Source organism: Pongo pygmaeus, chromosome Y, assembly GCF_028885625.2.
Source record: "Pongo pygmaeus isolate AG05252 chromosome Y, NHGRI_mPonPyg2-v2.0_pri, whole genome shotgun sequence".
NCBI lineage: Eukaryota > Metazoa > Chordata > Mammalia > Primates > Hominidae > Pongo > Pongo pygmaeus.
Genome location: NC_072397.2, coordinates 4,773,514 through 4,793,396, shown reverse-complemented (window position 1 = coordinate 4,793,396; position 19,883 = coordinate 4,773,514). Strand labels below are relative to the sequence as shown.

Genomic DNA, 19,883 nt, shown 5'->3' with positions numbered 1-19,883 from the left:
AGGCCTGCATGACCATGCCCAGCTAATTTTTTGTATTTTAGTAGAGACAGGGTTTCACTATGTTGGCCAGGGTGGTCTAGATCTCCTGACCTCATGATCTGCCTGCCCCGGTATCCCAAAGTGCTGGGAATACAGGCGTGAGCCACTGTGCCTGGCTGTGACTTTTTCAAATTGAGGCAGAGTCTGGCTCTGTCACCCAGGCTGGAGTGCAGTGGCACAATCTCGGCTGACTGCAACCTCTGCCTCCTCAGCTCAAGTGATTCTCCTGCCTCAGCCTCCCAAATAGCTGGGATTACAGGCACCCATCACCATGCCCAGCTAATTTTTGTATTTTTAATAGAGACAGGATTTCACCATGTTGGCCAGGCTGGTCTCAAACTCCTGATGTCAAATGATCCGCCCACCTCGGACTCCTTAGGTGCTGGGATCACAGGTGTGAGACCCCAGGACTGGCCCATTATGTGACCTTTTAAATAGTGACAACATATCTGCCTTATCTTTACAAGAAGGAGGGTAATTAATATGAAACACATAATTATCTATTTTTGAGCTAACACAATATTATTTTCCTGAAGAGCAATAAAACCATATGAAATAAAAAAGTTACAATTTTTTTAAAAAAAGGGTAAGCAGAATGTGAATTAAGAGTTTTAATTAGTTGCTGGATTCTTTAAGTCTTTTGATGGGGTATTGTTTCTCAGACTCGCCTGTGGAAAGGTTTTACAGCTATGCGGATTAAAGAACCCCAAAACTTTACATCTTTACCATCTTGGTCTCATGAGCAGGCTTGACAACTTTCAAAATTCTTTTTTTGAAAGATTTCCTCATTGCCTAACTTTATATTTTACAGAGATACCAAAAAAAAATTATAAAATGTAAACGCATGCACACACACCCAAACCCCAAACAAAAGACAGTGAAGCAAGCCTGTCAGGCACACTCAGCTTGTGGAAATAGCTGTCACATACATATAAGCTACAATTACCACACAAGTCCCACTGTGTCCGGAATTGGTGGGTTCTTGGTCTCACTGACTTCAAGAATGAAGCCGCGGACCCTCGCGGTGAATGTTACAGCTCTTAAGGTGGCGCATCTGCAGTTTGTTCCTTCTGATCTTCGGATGTGTTCGCAGTTTCTTCCTTCTGGTGGGTTCGTAGTCTCGCTGGCTCAGGAGTGAAGCTGCAGACCTTTGCGTTGAGTGTTACAGCTCTTAAGGCAGCACGTCTGGAGTTGTTTGTTCCTCCTGGTGGGCTCATGGTCTCGCTGGGTTCAGGAGTGAAGCTGTAGATCTTCCCAGTGAGTATTATAGCTCATAAAAGCAGCGTGGACCCAAAGAGTGAGTAGTGGCAAGATTTATTGCGAAGAGTGAAAAAACAAAGCTTCCACAATATGGAAGGGGACCAGAGTGGGTTGCCAATGCTAGCTCCGGCAGCCTGCTTTTATTCTCTTATCTGGCCCCACCCACATCCTGCTGATTGGTAGAGCTGAGTGGCCTGATTTGACAGGGTGCTGATCGGTGCGTTTACAATCCCTGAGCTAGATACAAAGGTTCTCCATGTCCCCATCAGATTAGCTAGATACAGAGTTTCCACACACAGGTTCTCCAAGGCCCTACCAGAGCAGCTAGATAGAGAGTATTGATTGGTGCACTCACAAACCTTGAGCTAAACACAGGGTGCTGACTGGTGTGTTTACAAACCTTGAGCTAGATACAGAGTGCCGACTGGTGTGTTTACAATCCCTGAGCTAGACATAAAGGTTCTCCAAGGCCCCACCAGAGCAGCTAGATACAGTGTCGATTGGTGCACTCACAGACCTTGAGCTAAATACAGAGTGCCCATTGGTGTGTTTACAATCCCTGAGCTAGATATCAAGACTCTCCACGTCCTCACCAGACACAGGAGCCCAGCTGGCTTCACCTAGTGGATCCCGCACCAGGGCTGCAGGTGGAGCTGCCTGCCAGTCCGGCGCCCGTGCTGGCACTCCTCAGCCCTTGGGTGGTCAATCGGACTGGGAGCCATGGAGCAGGGGGCGGCGCTCGTCGGGGAGGCTCGGGCTGCACAGGAACCCACGGAGGCAGAGGAAGGCTCAGGCATGGCAGGCTGCAGTCCCGAGGCCTGCCCCGCGGGAAAGCAGCTAAGGCCCGGCGAGAAATCGAGTGCAGCGCAGGTGGGCTGGCACTGCTGGGGGACTCAGTATACCCTCCACAGCCGCTGGCCCGGGTGCTAAGTCCCTCATTGCCCGGGGCTGGCAGGGCCGGCCGGCTGCTCCAAGTGCAGGGCCCGCAAGCTCACGCCCACCCGGAACTCCAGCTGACCCGGAAGCGCCGCACACAACCCCGGTTCCGGCTTGCGCCTCTCCCTCCACACCTCCCTGCAAGCTGAGGGAGTGGGCTCCGACCTTGGCCAGCCCAGAAAGGGGCTCCCACAGTGCAGCGGTGGGCTGAAGGCCTCCTCAAGTGCCGCCAAAATGGAAGCCCAGGCAGAGGAGGCGCCAAGAGCGAGCAAGGGCTGTGAGGACTGCCAGCACGCTGTCACCTCTCACCACCACCATACACAACAGCAACACAGCCGAGAAGGCAGACATTGTGACTTTTATTATTCACAGACAGCAAATATCCCCTGTGATATGCAGGACTCCAGTTTCTTGGAACGTTTACCCAAGAATCTCGATAAAACTCTGCTATTTCACTACAGGCATGGAAAATTGGATGGGCCTAAACGGAAACAATTGACAAAAGGAAAAAAGACTTTCTTCATCTGAAAAATATCAATACCTTTGATCATAAGTTAAATTACAATATTTAAGGATTTAAAAGACAATTTATGTTTAAAATAGTTTCTTTCTTCATGTCAACAACTTGCAGAAATTTTATTAAATGCCTCAAATAATTATCTTAACCAGTCACGGTGCCTCACACCTGTAATCTCAGTACTTTGGGAGGCTGAGGCAAGAGGATTACTACAGGCCAGGAGTTTGAAACTAGCCTGATCAACATAGTAAGATCTCATCTCTAGGGAAAAAAAAACTTAAAAAAAACTATTAGCCAGGTATGGACTTTATATACCTTTAGTCCTATTTAGTCAGGAGGCTGAGGTGAGAGGATTTCTTGAGCCTATGAGTGCAAAGCTACAGTGAGATATGATCATGCCACTTCAGCCTAAGTGACAAAAGGGAGATCTTGTCTAAAAAACAAAAACAAAAAAAAATTTTTTAAGAAAGTAATTGTTTTGGAGCCAAGAAGCACATCTCACATATGCTGGGGTCTCACAATCTAAGATACCTGAAAGATGGTTGTATTTTAAGCATATTCTTATGGGTTACAAGAAGAAATTGTGTGGGTACGTGCACCAGTCCATCAATAACACCAGGATGGTGTTGATGGACTGATATTTTTCAAGCCACCTTCCATAACACCAGCAACCTTTTCAGTTGTCCTCACCTGTGCAACTGGGCTGCAAAACTGCCTCCAGAAGCCAATAAGTGAATGAGAAATGCCATCCTAGTTCCCTGACAACTGAGTGCTTCTGGATCATAACAGAGTGCCGTTTCCACTCTGTCTTCTCTCACTGTTAACATTCTAAGAAGTGGGGTCATTGAGTGCAAACATCTAGGAATGCGACAATAAAGACCTGAGTTTCTGCTATGGAGCCTCGGTAATCTCACTTGCAGGCCTTCAGTTTTCTTATCTGTAAAAGAAAATAACATTCCTGACCTCATAGAGTAGTTGGAACAGTCAAATAGGTATTTTACGTGAAACAACTTTGTCAACCCCAAAACACTGCAAAATACAATGTGCAATCCTGTGGCTCAGAAATTCCAGAAAGCTTCTGATTCAGACCCCACTGATTCAGAAGTTGTGTCCAACCATAAGCCAAGAGATGAACAGCCTCCTTTTTCCCCTTCTTCCCTTACCGAGGGCTCTTTTTAGGTGTGTGGCCAAGGATCTCCACAGAGATCAACTGAAAAGTCTAAGAGTGAGATTCAACCAGATTAGCAGGAACCAGCAAGAATAACAGTACACACACCCCTAAGCTTGATGGCTTGAATGTGGCATCAGGTTAAAAAGGGAATACTCTTAATCTGCCTTGCAGAACAAAGGACTTGAGCTTTGTGGCTATTTATTCCTTCTCTAACAAGTTCCCAAAGCCTGGTTGCTAGCTGGGAGGGTGATGCTACACCATGGCCATTTAGGTTATGGTCTCCAACAACAGACCACACTGTTGCAAGACTCTGTATTTATACACATGCTATTCCAAGCTGGAATAACTCAGCTAACAGTTACGAGACTTTCCCTAAAAAGATAAACTCCCTCCTCTGAGATCTCATACAAAAAAACTCCATCTACTGGACTGAACTTGTCTGCTTACAAACACGTCTTAGCCCCAATAGACCTTTAGTTTTAGTTCATCTTTGGAAGTGTAACAATGGGCACCCATCAATCAAAGGTTTATTTCCTTACAAGGAAGCAGCTATAAGCTATTAGCAGCTAATACAAAAGCTGGAGGATGGTGGGGTGAGAGGCACTTCTTAGAATGCTAACAGTGAGAGAAGACAGAGTGGAAACAGCACTCTGTTATGATCCAGAAGCACTCAGTTGTCAGGGAACTAGGATGACATTTCTCATTCACTTATTGGCTTCTGGAGGCAGTTTTGCAGCCCAGTTGCACAGGTGAGGACAACTGAAAAGGTTGCTGGTGTTATGGAAGAAGGCTTGAAAAATATCAGTCCATCAACAACATCCTGACTGGTGGTGCACGTACCCACCCAACTTCCTTCTACTGGAGAAGGAATTGGCATTTATCACCTCTTTTAAAATATTTCAGAAAACTTCCCAAAATAACCCATTTTCCTAAGATAATGATGCAAAGTATTCATTTTATTAATTACCTCTGGTCATGGAGGAGACCTAAAGATAATCTAAAGCTTGAAAGAGTTATGGATATATTTGATTAATGAAAAGAGGAAAAACCAGACCATACTTAACAAATGTCATGTGTTGATACACAACCTGCTTTCAAAATATGGAGTTCAGGGTAAGTTAAATAGAAATGTTGAAAAGTAGCTGACTTCAGAATCCTAAGGCTCTGTAAGCTTAGAAAATGCACAGAAATTACGTTATTCTATGGTTTACACAAGGCATTGCATGATGCACTTTCAGTTTTTTCTGGTCCTATTTCATAGATAAAATGCCTTTGGATAATATGGATATGCTTCATTAACTGCTGTCCAAAACCTCCCCTCCCCCAAAACTGCTGTAAGAGTCAGGTTTCTGGAAAGCAGTACAAACTTATCCATAGACTTAATACAAGCAGTGCCCCCTAACACTTTCATAAGTCTCTCTACCGTAGTCCTAACATTTTATACCATTCACTGAAACATACCAGGTAGGTTAGAACATAAAATGTGATGTAAAACTTGTAAAACACCCAGCAGAGTGGCTGTTTCTTAGTAATCTCCCAGGCAGAGCAAGCTGCTGTATTACCACTGTGTACATTATACCAACATGTTTCGTGTCCTGATTGCATCTTGCAGGGCAGGTGCTTCTCTCCCCCACTGGATGCATGAGGGGTTGATATTCAGGAAGATGGTATAATCCACCCTACCTACCCATCTACAAAGCAGCAGAGCCTGGGTGCAGAGCAGATCTGCCCAGCCCCAAAGCCCACTTCCCTGTTCATAGCTCACAGACTCATAGCTCCTCTTCACTCTGCTAACCTCCCACATGTATTATATTTTTGAGCCTGAATTAGCTCCATGCTGAATGCCCTGGACAAAGCATCCTGGAGCCAGATACTGACATTTCAGGAGGTGGTAACATTCACTGTTCCTTTTCATGAATGAAGGGAAGCATTCAGTTGTGAAATAATTGGGTTTCCATCCCATCTTCCTTTCTGTATGACATTCTAAAGAATTCCAGGTCAGAGCAGTGCTGGATTACTCAGGTACTCTTGGTCTGCATTCCCACCTCCATGCCTCAGTACTGAGTCCCTTGTGTTTTCGGGAGTGGTTGACAGCCACTGCATGCAGGTGTGGCAGAAGCAGCCTGCAGACCTGGAGGTGCCAGGTGTGCATATCTACCCACCGCTTTTCTGTCTTATTGCTGAAGTGCTGGGCAGTGGAGAAAAGTGGGGACAACTGGGGCAGAGACTATTAGAGTCTAGATTCCTCTGCTGAAGAGGAAAGTCACAGCAGGCTGACAACAGCAGGTCACAGCCCCAGGGAATCTAAGTCACTGCCTATACCACAAGTGCATAGGTTGGGCTCTCCTGAGGCAAAGCCTGACAGCTTTCATACTTGGAAGTCCACATAACTGGCTGGCATCCAGGCTGGAGGCCAGACAAGCTTCTCCCATCCTTAAACATGGCCTGAAACTGTGCAAGACAAGATGGAAACAGGCATGTGCTCCAGAGACAGCTTTCTGGATGGGCTCATTTGCAGGAGTTGGAGGTGTGGGGTGACCCTGTAGGAAAGGTGTCTTCCTAAGACTTCTTGTAGCACAGGCTTTACAAATAGATTAATAAACACCACATGCAGTGTCATGAGTTGGCTGCAGCCTGATGGCTCCACCTTTCTTTTTTTTTTTTTTTTTCTGAGACAGTCTTGCTCTGCCACCCAGGCCACAGTGCAGTGGCACGATTTCGGCTCACTGCAACCTCTGCCTCCCAGGTTCAAGTGACTCTCCTGCCTCAGCCTCCTAAGGAGCTGGGACTACAGGAATGTGCCACCAGGTCCAACCAATTTTTCTATTTGTGGTGGACATGTGGTTCCGCTATGTTGACCACACTGGTCTCCAATTCCTGACCTCAAATGATCTGCCTGCCTCAAGTGCAGGGATTACAGGCCTTGAGCCACTGAACCTGGCCCCCCATCTTCCTTCCTTCCTTTTTTTTTTTGAGACAGAGTTTTGCTCATTCGCCCAGGCTGGAGTAGAGAAGTGGTGCAATCTCAGCTTACTGCAACCTCCGCTTCCTCAGCTTCTGGAGTAGCTAGAATTATAGGTGCCTGCCATCACACCCAGCTAACTTTTTTGTATTTTTAGTAGAGACAAAGTTTCACCATGTTGGCCATGCTGGACTTGAACTCCTGACCTCAGGTGATCCACTCACCTCGGCCTTCCAAAGTGCTAGGATTACAGGCATGAGCCAGCATGCCTGGCCCATCTTCCTTCTAATTATTCCAATAAAAAAAAAAAAAAAAAAGCCAAGCGGTGGAGAACAGGGAAGCATGGGGTTTTGTAAGGAGAGTGTGTTGCTGTCTTTTCAGATCTTAAGAAAGCTTAATTAATCCCTGCCATTTAGATAAATCAATTTACTCATTACCAGGTTAGGGTTAAAACTCCCAGAATGGCACTGCAATTGATGACAAACACAGCACTTATTAAGCCCTAACTAATTTGCAGCTTATTTCACCCCCAGCTAATTAAAATGTAATCAGGATTGTCTAGCAATGTGCATTCTGTCAGCAGTTTTTCTTCCGAAGAGAAATCATGCCTTTCTCGGGAAAATGGTTTCATCTAAGCTGCTGCTTTAGCCACTGAAACTGTAAAACAAATAAATTACAGCATTGACAACGGCACACTAGAGCAAACGCCAGCTTCGCAAGCCGGTTTAAGATCGTCCCCACGGGCTAAGGGGAATCACTTCCACACTCCACCCTTATAATATCGCCTCCTCTGGCAGCTTAATTTCCAGGGCCCCCACTTGACCCCCTCCTCTCCCCGGCAGGAAAGGCCCTGAGTTTAAGAGCCAAGGGTTTGCTTTCCAGTTCCCGCCCAGCCAGGAAGCCAGCCTTCCCAACAAGCACCCACCTCTCCTTTTGGTTCCCCCAGAATTTCCCTGAGGCGAGACGTTGGAAACTTGGAACAGGTGGGCACCTACGGACAGAGGTAAGAATGAGAAGAGAAGTGAAAAATAAATTCAGGGTTTCAGAACTCGCGTGCTCGACAGGGCTGGGAGAGGCAGCAGCTGCACTCTGCACCCGCTGAGTCCGAAACCTGCCCTAGTGCGCCCACCCGCACTCTGAGCCTCCGCGCAGGCCCCGTGGGGGTCCAAGCCACGGGACAGGATCCGAGCAACCCTCAGGAGCCAAGCGCGCGGTTCCCGTAGACTCCCACACACGCGAGCGCGCGCACACACACACTCCTCTACTCGCAGACGAAAAGAACCTAAGTATGGGGTTTGGGGGACAGTGACCTCGGAACCTGTCCCTGGCGTATCCAAACACCGTCCTGCCAAAGCCCCTGTCCCCGGCACTTCTCTGACGCTCTACGCTAGTGTACAAGACCTTGAATCTTTAGGGACTCCGAAATGAGGCGCGCACAGCCACCTGCACCCTCCAACACGCGCATACACGCACCCTGGAACACGACTTGACACAAGTGCCGTGGCTGGGGAATCCAACGGTGGGTAGCGAGCTCTCGGCCCGCGGAGGGTGAAAAATCATCGTTCAAAAGAGAAAAAGTGTCGGCTCGCGGGCACCTGCGGAGCTGGGGCTCGTGGCGAAGTCCCCGGGCGCAGCTGGGCGCAGCCGGGCCCGCCTCCTGGACTCCCTCCCAGTGCCTGAGCACCTGGGTCTTTGCGGAAGTCGCCACCCGCCTGGAATCTCGGGCACTCAATTGCCGGGAAGCAGCTACATCCACACACCCACCCTCGGCATTCACGAGTCTCCCTCCCCAGAAAAATAGCCTTTGGTTTTCTGCTGGGAAGGACGAGACTGCGGCAAGACGCCTCGGGCTTCTTTTTCGTATCGGGAGCCGGTAGGAAGCTGGAAAACAGGGTTTAAGCACCCCGACTATAAGATCCACGCCCCGGAGAAGCCAGGATCAGCCCGCTGCGCTGGCCTAAAACTTTTCGCGCCTAGGCTGGTCGGCGCGCGCCCGGGTGCACTCTCGCGCCCGGGTGCACTCTCGCGCCCGGGTGCACTCTCGCGCCCGGGTGCACTCTCGCGCCCGGGTGCACTCTCGCGCCCGGGTGCACTCTCGCGCCCGGGTGCACTCTCGCGCCCGGGTGCACTCTCGCCGCGGCCGCAGCACCAGAAAGAACCCGGGGCGGGCGGGAGTCTCCACGAACCTGGAAGTGCTGGAAGGCAGAGATGCGTATGATCTCCAAGGCACCTGGAGGCGCAGCGGGCGCGCAGGACGCTCCAGGCAGATAGCGACTCGTCCAGCAGCTGAGCAGCAGCTGCGCCCGGGCCGGCCGCCAGGCAGCCCTCCGAGGCCTCCAGCCAGAGGCAGAGGGTCAGGACCGCGCCAGGCACCTCGGGCGCCATGGCTGCGGATCGCGTGGGAGGGCGCCGGGTGCTGGCCGATGCTCCCTGCTCCGCCGGGGCCGCACTGCTGGGGACCCAGGAGCCGCAAAAACCCAGGAGCCAGAAAGTTTGATACTTCAAATCCAGCCAGGCCCTCCCATCCAACCTCCCTCCTTGCTTGCCCTCCAGGGATGGGATGAGAAGGACAGGCCGCCGCGCCATTGGCTGAAAGGAGTGTGAGTGACAGGGGGGCCTGGCGCAGGGCCCGTGGGCGGGTCTCTGGGACTGAGAGCCCGGACAGTCAGCGGAAGGGTGGTGTCTGAAGACGTCCCGCAGGCGCCTCCCCGTCCGAACCAACCGCTTCCTGCCCCTCCTACCTCCCCTCTCCATCCAGGTGTGAGCAGGCCCACGCCTGCCAGCAGGGGTGCTCTCTTTAGCAGGACGGAAGAGGCCTCAGGACCGCCAGGGGCGTCCTACCTTCCACACGCTTCGTTTCCTGAGGCGTCTGTTTTTATTTTCTTTTTTTTTTTTTGACACTGAGTCTTGCTCTGTCGCCAGGCTGCAGTTTAGTGGGGCGACCTCGGCTCACTGCAACCTCCGCCTCCCAGATTCAAGCGATTCTCCTGCCTCAGACTCCCGAGTAGCTGGGACTACAGGCGCCCGCCACCACGCCTGTATTTTTGTATTTTTAGTAGAGACGGATTTCACCATGTTGGCCAGGATTGTGTCGATCTCCTAACCTCGTGATTTGCCCGCCTGGGCCTCCCAAAGTGCTGGGACTACAAGCATGAGCCACCACGCCCGACCAGGCGTTTGTTTTTCTAATAAGCCTTGCACGCCCACAGTGAGTGATTTATTCAAAATAGACTTGCGTCTTAACCTCTTTCTTTCCCCATGATTTGCCCCGAGCCTCTTGACTCAGCCTTTTTAGCTTTGGAATGGCTGCTCCGGCCTCTCCTGTCTTTTCCAGTGGTCTTTTAGCACACGTTCTCCCTCCCCAGCCAGGATCCTGCCACAGAAAGACAGGAAGCATTGATAAGACACAACCTGTAGGGACATGGATGAAATTGGAAATCATCATTCTCAGTAAACTATCGCAAAAACAAAAAACCAAAAACTGCATATTCTCACTCATAGGTGGGAACTGAACAATGAGAACACATGGACACAGGAAGGGGAACATCACACTTCAGGGACTGTTGTGGGGTGGGGGGAGGGGGGAGGGATAGCATTGGGAGATATACCTAATGCTAGATGACGAGTTAGTGGGTGCAGCGCACCAGCATGGCATAAGTATACATATGTAACTAACCTGCACATTGCGCACATGTACCCTAAAACCTAAAGTATAATAATAATTAATTAATGAATTAATTTAAAAAAACCAAAAAAACAAAGCTTTACACTCTCCTGAGCCCCATCAGGAAGTGACAGTCCGCTTGCAGGTAGGAAAGCCCAGAGAAAAAAGACCCAGGCACACTCCAATTCGAAAGGACAACTGACTGCTGTTCCTTTGCTCTGACATCTCCACCGTCTCCTACCCAATTGCACTTTCACCTTCGAAAACGGGATCTCCATAAGCACCTAGCTAAGCACAGTCAGGGTATCTAGATGCGCTTGCTGTACTCAAAGCTACATCAGAAGGCTCAAATCCTCTTTGCACAAAGGCTGTACAGTTGTTTTGCAATTTCCCACCCTTTCCCCTATTCTTATACACAGGTTCCACTGCAATTTTGAGATCTGCCTGTTAACAAATTGCAATGACAGCCATCTGCAGCTATCCTATTATAAGTGTTTTTCGAGTACATCATTTTACATGTGTATTTCTTCACATACCTTAAACCAGCAAGGCCAATCGAATCAACTGGCATCGATGTGTTTCTCAGCGAACTAGAAAATCAGGGTCATCTTGTTCGCAAGGTTCTATAGGCAGAGCCAGTTTCAGGGGCGTGCAAGCTGTACAGTGGTACAGTCGCACTCTTAGAAAGGCTGTTCTGCCATCACCGTCTGAAACTCTTTATAATTTTTGAACAAGTTTCCCTGAATTTTCATTTTGCATGAAGTCTCACAAATTATGTAGCTGGTCCTATCTGTAGGTTTTAGCCATGACAATCCTTTACTTCAGGGGTCCCCAATCCCCAAGCCCCAAGCAGCAGACCAGTACATGTCAGTGGCCCATTAGGAACCGAGCCACACAGCAGGAAGTGAGTGGCAGGCCAGGGAATATTACTGCCCTTCCTCAGGTCAGATCAGTGGTGGCATTAAATTCTAATAGCAGCTCCAACCTTATAGTGAACTATGCGTGCGAGATATCTAGGTAGCATACTCCTTATAAGAATCGAATGCTGATCTGAGTGTAACAATTTTATCCTTAAACCACCACCTTCTACCTCCAGGTCCATGGAAAAATTGTCTTCGTGAAACCAGTCCATGGTGCCAAAAAGGTTGGGGACCACTGCTTTATTTGGGCTGGAAACCTAGTAATTTTGAGCTAAGCTTACATGAGTTCAGTTATTTTTTTTAAAATTGCTCAGAATTGCAAATGGAATCTTTTTTACATATGTTAAATTTAATTAATATTAATGAAGAGTAAAGAAGCTAACTATAGTGATCCCAAGTAGGCATGTGTCAATACATAATGATGTCTGAATACAGAGATTGTCTTCTAAATGTTGTCACTTTCATTTGTGAATTACTAAAAACATTTCCAAAAGCTGCAGGGGACCTTTTCCTAGTGTTTGGAGTTTTAAAGTTAAGCAAATATGCGGTCTTGGTGAAGGCAAAAATATGTACTCTGACATTTTCTTAGGTATCTTAATTTGATTTATAATTTTGCATGTCATATCATGAAATGCATATTCTAGAAAGTGAAATCACAAGGACAAGCATGCTGAGCTTTTAAAAACAGCCTTTGGATGTTCACAAGGGTCGCTGTATTTTTTTAAAAAAGCAATGTGTGTGCTACTTATATGGGTTCCATAGCATATTCATTTCTATGAATAAATGCATTTTATACTAAACCACAAAGGAGAACAGTCAGTTATTAAAAGGAAACTTGGGCATAAACATATAGGGCTACCTTATTATGCATATGTTAAAATAATACTTGCAGTTATATTGCTTTCTTCGTTTAGAATAATCACAGACTTCCTCTGTGATTATGCAGGTCTTTCTCATATTATTTATTTTAATTGCAGCTTAAAGTAACTTTTAAAAGGAAAACATTCTAGTAAAGTCAGAATAACAGTCAAATTCCAGTTTTTTTTTTCACTCTGCCCTTGTATACCTAATTTATTATCCAGCTCACCTTCCAAGTTGAAACATGGAAGTTCTCTGACTTTTGACATAACCAGGTAAGCCACACCCTAAGTTCATGAAAGCCAACCACAGGGGAGGAAAACACTAAGAGTACGCTGAGGAAATGATGGATAAAGGGGTAGGACCCTCAGGTGCAGCTAGTAAGAAGTTGCTTAGTATGTCTTTCTCCAAGTCTCCTTGACCCCCATGATCGGAATTTGTCTAGTGAAGAACTGAACCTTGCGCTGACATTGGTTTTACTTAAATAGACAAACACACATTTAAAGAGAGTAGAAAAGCATCTTCATTGTCTCTTATTTATATCTGCATGAACAAAGATAGACCAAAATGTGTGGTTGTCTTGGTTAGGTTGTAGAGGAATCACACAAAATAAAGCCCTCTTTCACAGTTTCCAAAAGTTATTCTCTTCCTCTTCCCTGCATTTTATTTAGTTATTGGTTTCCTTTTTTTTTTTTTTTTTTTGGAGACTGAGTCTTATTCTGTTGCCCATACTGGAGTACAGTTGCACCATCTTGGCTCACTGCATTCTCTGCCTCCCAGGTTCAAGCAGTTCTCATGCCTCAGCCTCCTGAGTATCTGGGATTACAGGCACCTACCACCAGGTCCAGCTAATTTTTGTATTTTTGGTAGAGACAGGGTTTAACTGTGTTGGCAAGGCTGGTCTCGAACTCTTGACCACAAATGGTCTGCCTGCCTCAGCATCCCGAAGTGCTGGGATTACAGGAGTGAGCAGCCACCCTGCCCGGCCAGTTTCTTTTTCTTTGTTTTTTTTTTTTTTTTTTTTTTTTTTTTTGCGTGTGTGTGTTTGTTTCTGTTTATCTGCAAAAAATGAGACACATCTGAAATCTTTGCTTAAGATAGACTCCAGGACCCTAAATTCAGCGATTCTGACTCAGTACATCTAAGGTGAGGAGTTGAAATGTCAGTTTTTAAATCATACCCCAGGCAATTCCATATAAATTCAACCAGGGACTATGCTTTGAGGGATATTTGATTTTAGAAGTACATCTGAGGAGCACTTTGGAGTCTGGGGCAGGAGGATCACTTGAGCTCAGGGGTCTGAGACCAGCCTGAGCAACATGGTAAAACCCCGTCTCTACAAAAAGTACAAAAATTAGCCAGGCATGATGGTAAACACCTGTGGTCCCCAGCAACTCAGGAGGCTGAGGTGGGAGGATTGCTTAAGCCCAGGAGGTTGAGGGTGCAGTGAGCCCAGATCACATCATTTTGTTCAGCCTCAGTGACAGAGCCAGACCCTCTCTCAAAAAAAAAAAAAAAAAAAAAAAGGCAACAACAAAAAAAAATCCGTTAAAAATTGTACAGATATTATAATTTAAATAGAATCTATGATTTAATTTTATTTAAAGTAGATTTTTTAGATATGTGTGGATATGGATTGGACATATCAATCTATTTCTTAACAATCAAATGGACATATTTTTCCAATACACTTAGCCAGGACTCTCTTAGACTTCTTGTTTTTTCAGGCTAGCAATTTGCCTTTTTTAAGGTCTTCCAGCTGTGCTGGATAAGGATAAAGTGTGAAGGTAGCAAGTATAATCTTTCTCTGACATATCTCTCTTGGAAAAGCAAAATGAGACCTCATGAAAAATTTGGAGAACAAATAGTTAAATATGACAGCATTTAGGAGTCATGCACAGAACAATCTCATCCTGGTTTTGGTTATCAAGGGAAAGTGAAGTAAAGGGAGGAAAGTCACAGATGAGGTCTAGCTTCCTTTCTAATTGCCTCCATTTGATGACACAAGAGTGTGCATCTTCTCATAGAGATTGCAGTTCACTTCAGGAAAAGTAAAAGTGGCAAGATCAAGGAGTGTGCATGTACACTAGTCCTTACCCATACTTCCACACTCTCAGGTGCAGTTCTCAGGCTTTGCTAGCTCAGCTCTGCTAACACTGTTCTTTAACTGTTTTCCTTCTTCTCCAGACTTGGTTCTCTTCTGCTCAGCTTTCAATTGCATCATCCAACTAATGCCAAGAGTGAAACACACACACACACAGAGACATACACACACACACACACACACACGAGAAAAATAAATGGTGAAATGCACAGCACAGGGTACAATTAAGAACCAAATGGATAAATATCAAATTTGTGTCTTTTGCAATTTGGCTTCAGGCAAGAATGAGGTTCATATTCATGGTACTGTACCCATGTGGTCTCTGATGGCCAATTTAATGATTTTACAAATAATAATTATTAGTTTTGGCATTGGGTCTTTGAATATACACTCTAGTTTGCACAAAAGACCACCACATCCATTTATAGTCTTCTGCTTTCTTTTATTATCTTGCAAGGCTAGATACCCTATTTGGGTATAATTTTAGCATGTAACACATTTTCCCCTTTAACAAGATTATAAAAATTTAGTTGCAGTCCATACAGTTTAAAGAGATCACTTTTGTTAGTCACCGTGATGTTTTCTAAGATTTTACAAAGTTTCAGAATTGTGTTTCCTATTACTTTTCTGCACTGAAGACTATTTTAATGACATTTTAAACTTATTTTACAAAATATACAAAGAATTGTCTAATACTATGACTTCTAACTACCACCACTTCTCAGGAATTTCTCTTTGCTCTTTCATGTCATGTCACCATCAATCAGTGTTTCCTGCCTGCTCTACACTTGTGCTGAGAATCTAGACTAGGTCATGGCTGAAGTTTTTTTCCTGGATGCAATCATTGCTAAAGTTAAAATAATTACAAATAATAAAGTGTGTCAGAGGGTGCATTTTCACATGTCAAAGGCAATTATCTGGTGATGGGTATGGTGATGTTTGGCTGTGGGTGTGATTTCCCTCTCAAAACCTCACTGTGAATCTGTCTCTCTAGCACATATGATGGCCTCTGTTGATTCTGGTGTCTTACACAGCAGAACAGATGCTGCACCCAGCAAGGAGGGTGGGTTTTTGAAACCCAGTGGTTTCACAGGCTGCCTCATGCCAGTAAAACTGAATACTTGCCCCAGTGACAGTGGTAACTTCTAATGTTACCAATGCTACTATAAGCAACCATAAATACTTAGGGCTCTCATGTCAAATTCTACATATAAGCCATAGATACTGAAAAACATACAAATAGGTGGGAACACTTAAAGTCAAATATGGGAGACCACTTAAAAATATAAACAGTAACCATTGTACTTCTGACTCTTGACATGACAAAAATGTTACTGGCTTGTCCCTAAACAAATATTTGGAGAAGCATAAACCAATTAATAGAAGCTAAGTTTAATGAAGTCTTAAATGAGATAACTTTCAATTAAAAATGACATTTCTAACTTTTGAGTGTCCTACTTTTCATGTGACATGCATAATGTACTTTTCAGTAAAATTTGTACTTAACATTTTGTAAAAGTGAGACTTTTTCGAGGCAGTTTTTTAAACAAAGTTCAAATAAATAATCGGGTTTATTCTGAATTTCATGTTTAAATATGAAGATAAATCTACAGGTGCTCTTCAGAGTTACTGAAACTATTCTGTTAAAAGTTGGCCAGTTGCAGTGGCTCATACCTATAATCCCAACACTTTGGGAGGCCGAGGCGGGCGAATCACGAGGTCAGGAGTTGGAGACCAGCCTGGCCAACATGGTAAAGCCCCGTCTCTACTTAAAGTACAGAAATTAGCTGGGCATGGTGGCGGGGGGGCCTACAGTCGGGAGGCTGAGGCAGGGGAATTGCTTGAACCCGGAAGGCGGAGGTTGCAGTGGGAGATAGCGCCACTGCACTCCAGCCTGGGCAACAGACTGAGATTCCGTCTCAAAAAACAAAACAAAACAAAAGAAGCCTTCACTTTCTCTGATGTTTTCAAGCCTATCAAAATTTACACGGGAGGCACATAAATACCAAGGGATGTGGGGAGAAGCCGCTGGAAATTACAAAAGCAGATTTTTAACGGGAGACAGCGCCACACGCTGGCCATTTAAATGAAACGGGAAGGAAAGCACAGAACCGTCCATGTGTGACAATAACCTAATTTTAGGACAAAGCTGCCCACTCTACGGCATATTTCTCACTGGGGTAGTCATGCCACAATCGCACTTAGCACCAACTAGATTACATCTAGTGTGGATTTAAATATTGCAAGCCATTCCTGCATCTCTACAGTCATACTGACCTAAATTAGGGAAATTAGTGTAGCAGTTTCGAATCATTTTTTCCCTAGCTTTTAAACACTTTCCAACTATTCCCTACAAAATTAACTGACAAAGGTAGACTGTCTGCGAGTTACGTCTACGGAAGCCTCTGTTTGGAACCACTTTTTTTGCAGCTGGGATTACAGGCTTGTGCCACCATACACCGGATAATTTTTGTAGACAGGGGTTTCACTATGTTGGCCCGACTGGTCGCGAACTCCTGAACTCAGTTTATCTGCCCACCCTGGCCGCCCAAAGTGCTGGGATTACAGGTGTGAGCCCTACTTCCAGGATTTTCTATAGTGGCTAGTGTGAACCAGCTGAAGAATATTCTACTCTAAGATTGAATTTTGGGTGTTTCAGAGTCTGAAAGCAAAGCTGACTCCCTTCCGGCCTCTTCTCATTGTTTCTGGGCCTCTGAATGCCCAGCCCTCCTCAAGCACTACGTAGCACATCAAAGGTTGACTTTGAGTTCCAGGGAGTGCCAAAGCCAGGAGTTCACTTTGCCTTTTGTTTTCTTAGTAATCTGTGTTTCGCTGTGACACAGATGGACAACATTTGGATATCAAACATGGTAAATGGAGCCTGGGCAACATAACAAGACCTAGTCTCTGCCCCCACCCCCTCCAGAAAAGAAAAAGTAAGGCAACGCGGTACTCGCCTCTAGTCCCAGAGAGCCTGAAGCAAGATCATCTGAGCCTGGAGATTGAGGCTGCAGTGAGCTATGATCGCACCACTGCACTCCATGCTGTATGACAAAGCAAGACCCTGTTTTCTGAAAAATGAGAAAACAGAAAAGAAAAAAAATGGTTAATGGGATTTGCCTAACGTTTAAGTGGGGATTCCTAGTGGGAGTGTTTCTCCCTGGTCTTTCTGGACATTGCGTGAGATAGCTCAGTTACCTAGCAATATGGTAACAACTTCTGTGCTCAAAAAGAGACTGAAGGAGAGGAATGGATATGTATTAAACAAGCTTCTTTTTCTCCTCCTGCAAATAATTATCATTCTGAATTGCTGAGCGGTCAGGTGGTATTTTTTCCTGAGGAACTTATTTCCAACGTCTCAATGTTTGTAATGCTTTTCACACATAGGGGAGGTTCAGTTGGTTCAGTTGAGAGCATTCATACAGGCAGTGATGTTCCTGAGTTATTATACAGAGGAACCCGGTGAAGACCAGTGGCATGATTGGAGAACTGTCAACTCATTCATATTAGTAGAATATTGCCAAGTGAATTACTGCTTCTTGACATTATGCACAAAAAAAGAAATGAAAAGCAATCTAAGCCTTTTTCTATTTTCAGAGAATTAGGTGCACTTGTTCATTTTTTATTTAATATCAAAGGACTTTTTACTCTGGTCTGCAAAACTTTAAAATTATGACTGTCATAACTACCTACACAGAGATTAAGGATTATAAGATACTAGATAAGTAGATAGACAGAGAGAGAGAGAGATATTTAGATATGTGTATATAATTTTTTGTGTGTATATATAATTTCCACAATTACAAGGACTGTTTGTAAACTCTATTTTCTCTTTGTCAATTTGTACATTTTGATTCTCATTATATAATTCAAATTTCACAAACATTATTATGTTTTCACAAATATTATAATCAGTATTCATTATGATTTGTTTTTATATTTATTTATCCCTTCCATTGCTTCGTCTTTCTTACATTTCCATGTTTCCATCTGGGATCATTCCTTCTGCTGGAAGAACTTAAATATATATAATTATATTTAAGATTAATTTTAAGGAAGAACTTACATATATTATATATAATTACATATATTTAATATAATCTATCTATAATTATATGTAATTACAGATGGATTAGATACATAGATAGATAATAGATATATTAGTATGCTTCTATAGGAAATGTATTTTCTCAGTTTTCTTTTTTGAGGGGATATATTGCAATGTCTTTTTTTCATTTTTATTTTTGGAGAATAGTCTTTTTAGAATAGAATTCTAGACAGACAGTTATTTCCTTTCCTCATTATTGTAGTTCATTTTTTCAAAGTAGAACAGGGGTAATTTGCATCATCTTGAACCAGAAATTTTCCCACTAATTGTACTTCAAGCCACTCAGCAGACCAGGGAATTACTTCTTGCTGAGGATACAAAATCTCCCCAACTGTTTTGCTCTTACCTTGTTGAGCTTATGGGACTGACTTATTCCCAAGACCCCTTCCTTTGAAACTCCTGTTCCTAAACAGCACATGTTTTCCCATGTGCTGTTTTCCCATGCCTAGCTTTCCCATGTCTCTTCCCCAGTTTTTTTCCCTGGAGCCTCTTTTTGCATCCTTCTGGATTCATCACTGTTCTTGAAATAATTCTGTTCCATGTGACAGAATCAAAGGGCAAGTTGGACAAGGAGGCTTTGCATGGGAAAGAAGCCCATGAAGCAGGAATTGGGGATGCTCTTGCTCTACCTTACAGAGCCCAGTCAGTACTGGGGCTCTGACTTCTCCTGTCTATGCTGTAAAAACCAGAATCTCATTTGCCCAGCCCTGGTCTGGTGTCCACTTGCGTGAGGAGCTCTGGCCCAGGTGTGGGTCATTTATTTTTGACCAGGGCCCACCACAGACCCTGAGTTTCCTTCCCAGAGATGAAGACTCTGCTTTGTGTCAAGCAGCTATACGATCAGCTTACATAAATAATATCTCCAAATCCACACTTCTAAAAGCTTCCACAGGGTCTATTTGGTGTTCAGATCCAGGCAGTCTTTTTCAGGCTCTATGTTTTCAGCAGCTTTTATTTAACTGATTGTCTTGGGTACTTTGCACTATGCCAGGCATGATTCCTGCACTGGGTGATGGGGGCAGCAGCTATACAAAGAGGCAGTGTCTACGAGTGGCTCTTTGGGCCTATCCCTAGTTGCTCTTCAGGGCTCTAAGATTTGCACGTGTCTCAACCACCTCTGCCCAGAGCTTTTGCGACATAAGACCAACTCCCTATTGGGAATTTCCACAGGGCGAGACACATGCACAATCCTGCCCCCATAACATCTTTTATTAAAAAAAAAAATTAGAGATGGGGTATCACTATTCCCCAAGCTGATTTCAAACTCCTGGATTCAGGCAATCCTCCCCTCTTAGCCTTCCAGTGAGCTGGGACTACAGGCATGAACTGCTGCACCTGGCTTCG

At 45.0% G+C, this 19,883-nt stretch overlaps 1 pseudogene; it reads right to left on the bottom strand.

The window, feature by feature from the left end:
* The window catches only part of LOC129025955 (anosmin-1-like), a 184,445-nt pseudogene extending 175,111 nt beyond the window's left edge, over positions 1-9,334 (bottom strand).
* Positions 9,335-19,883: the final 10,549 nt, after the last annotated feature.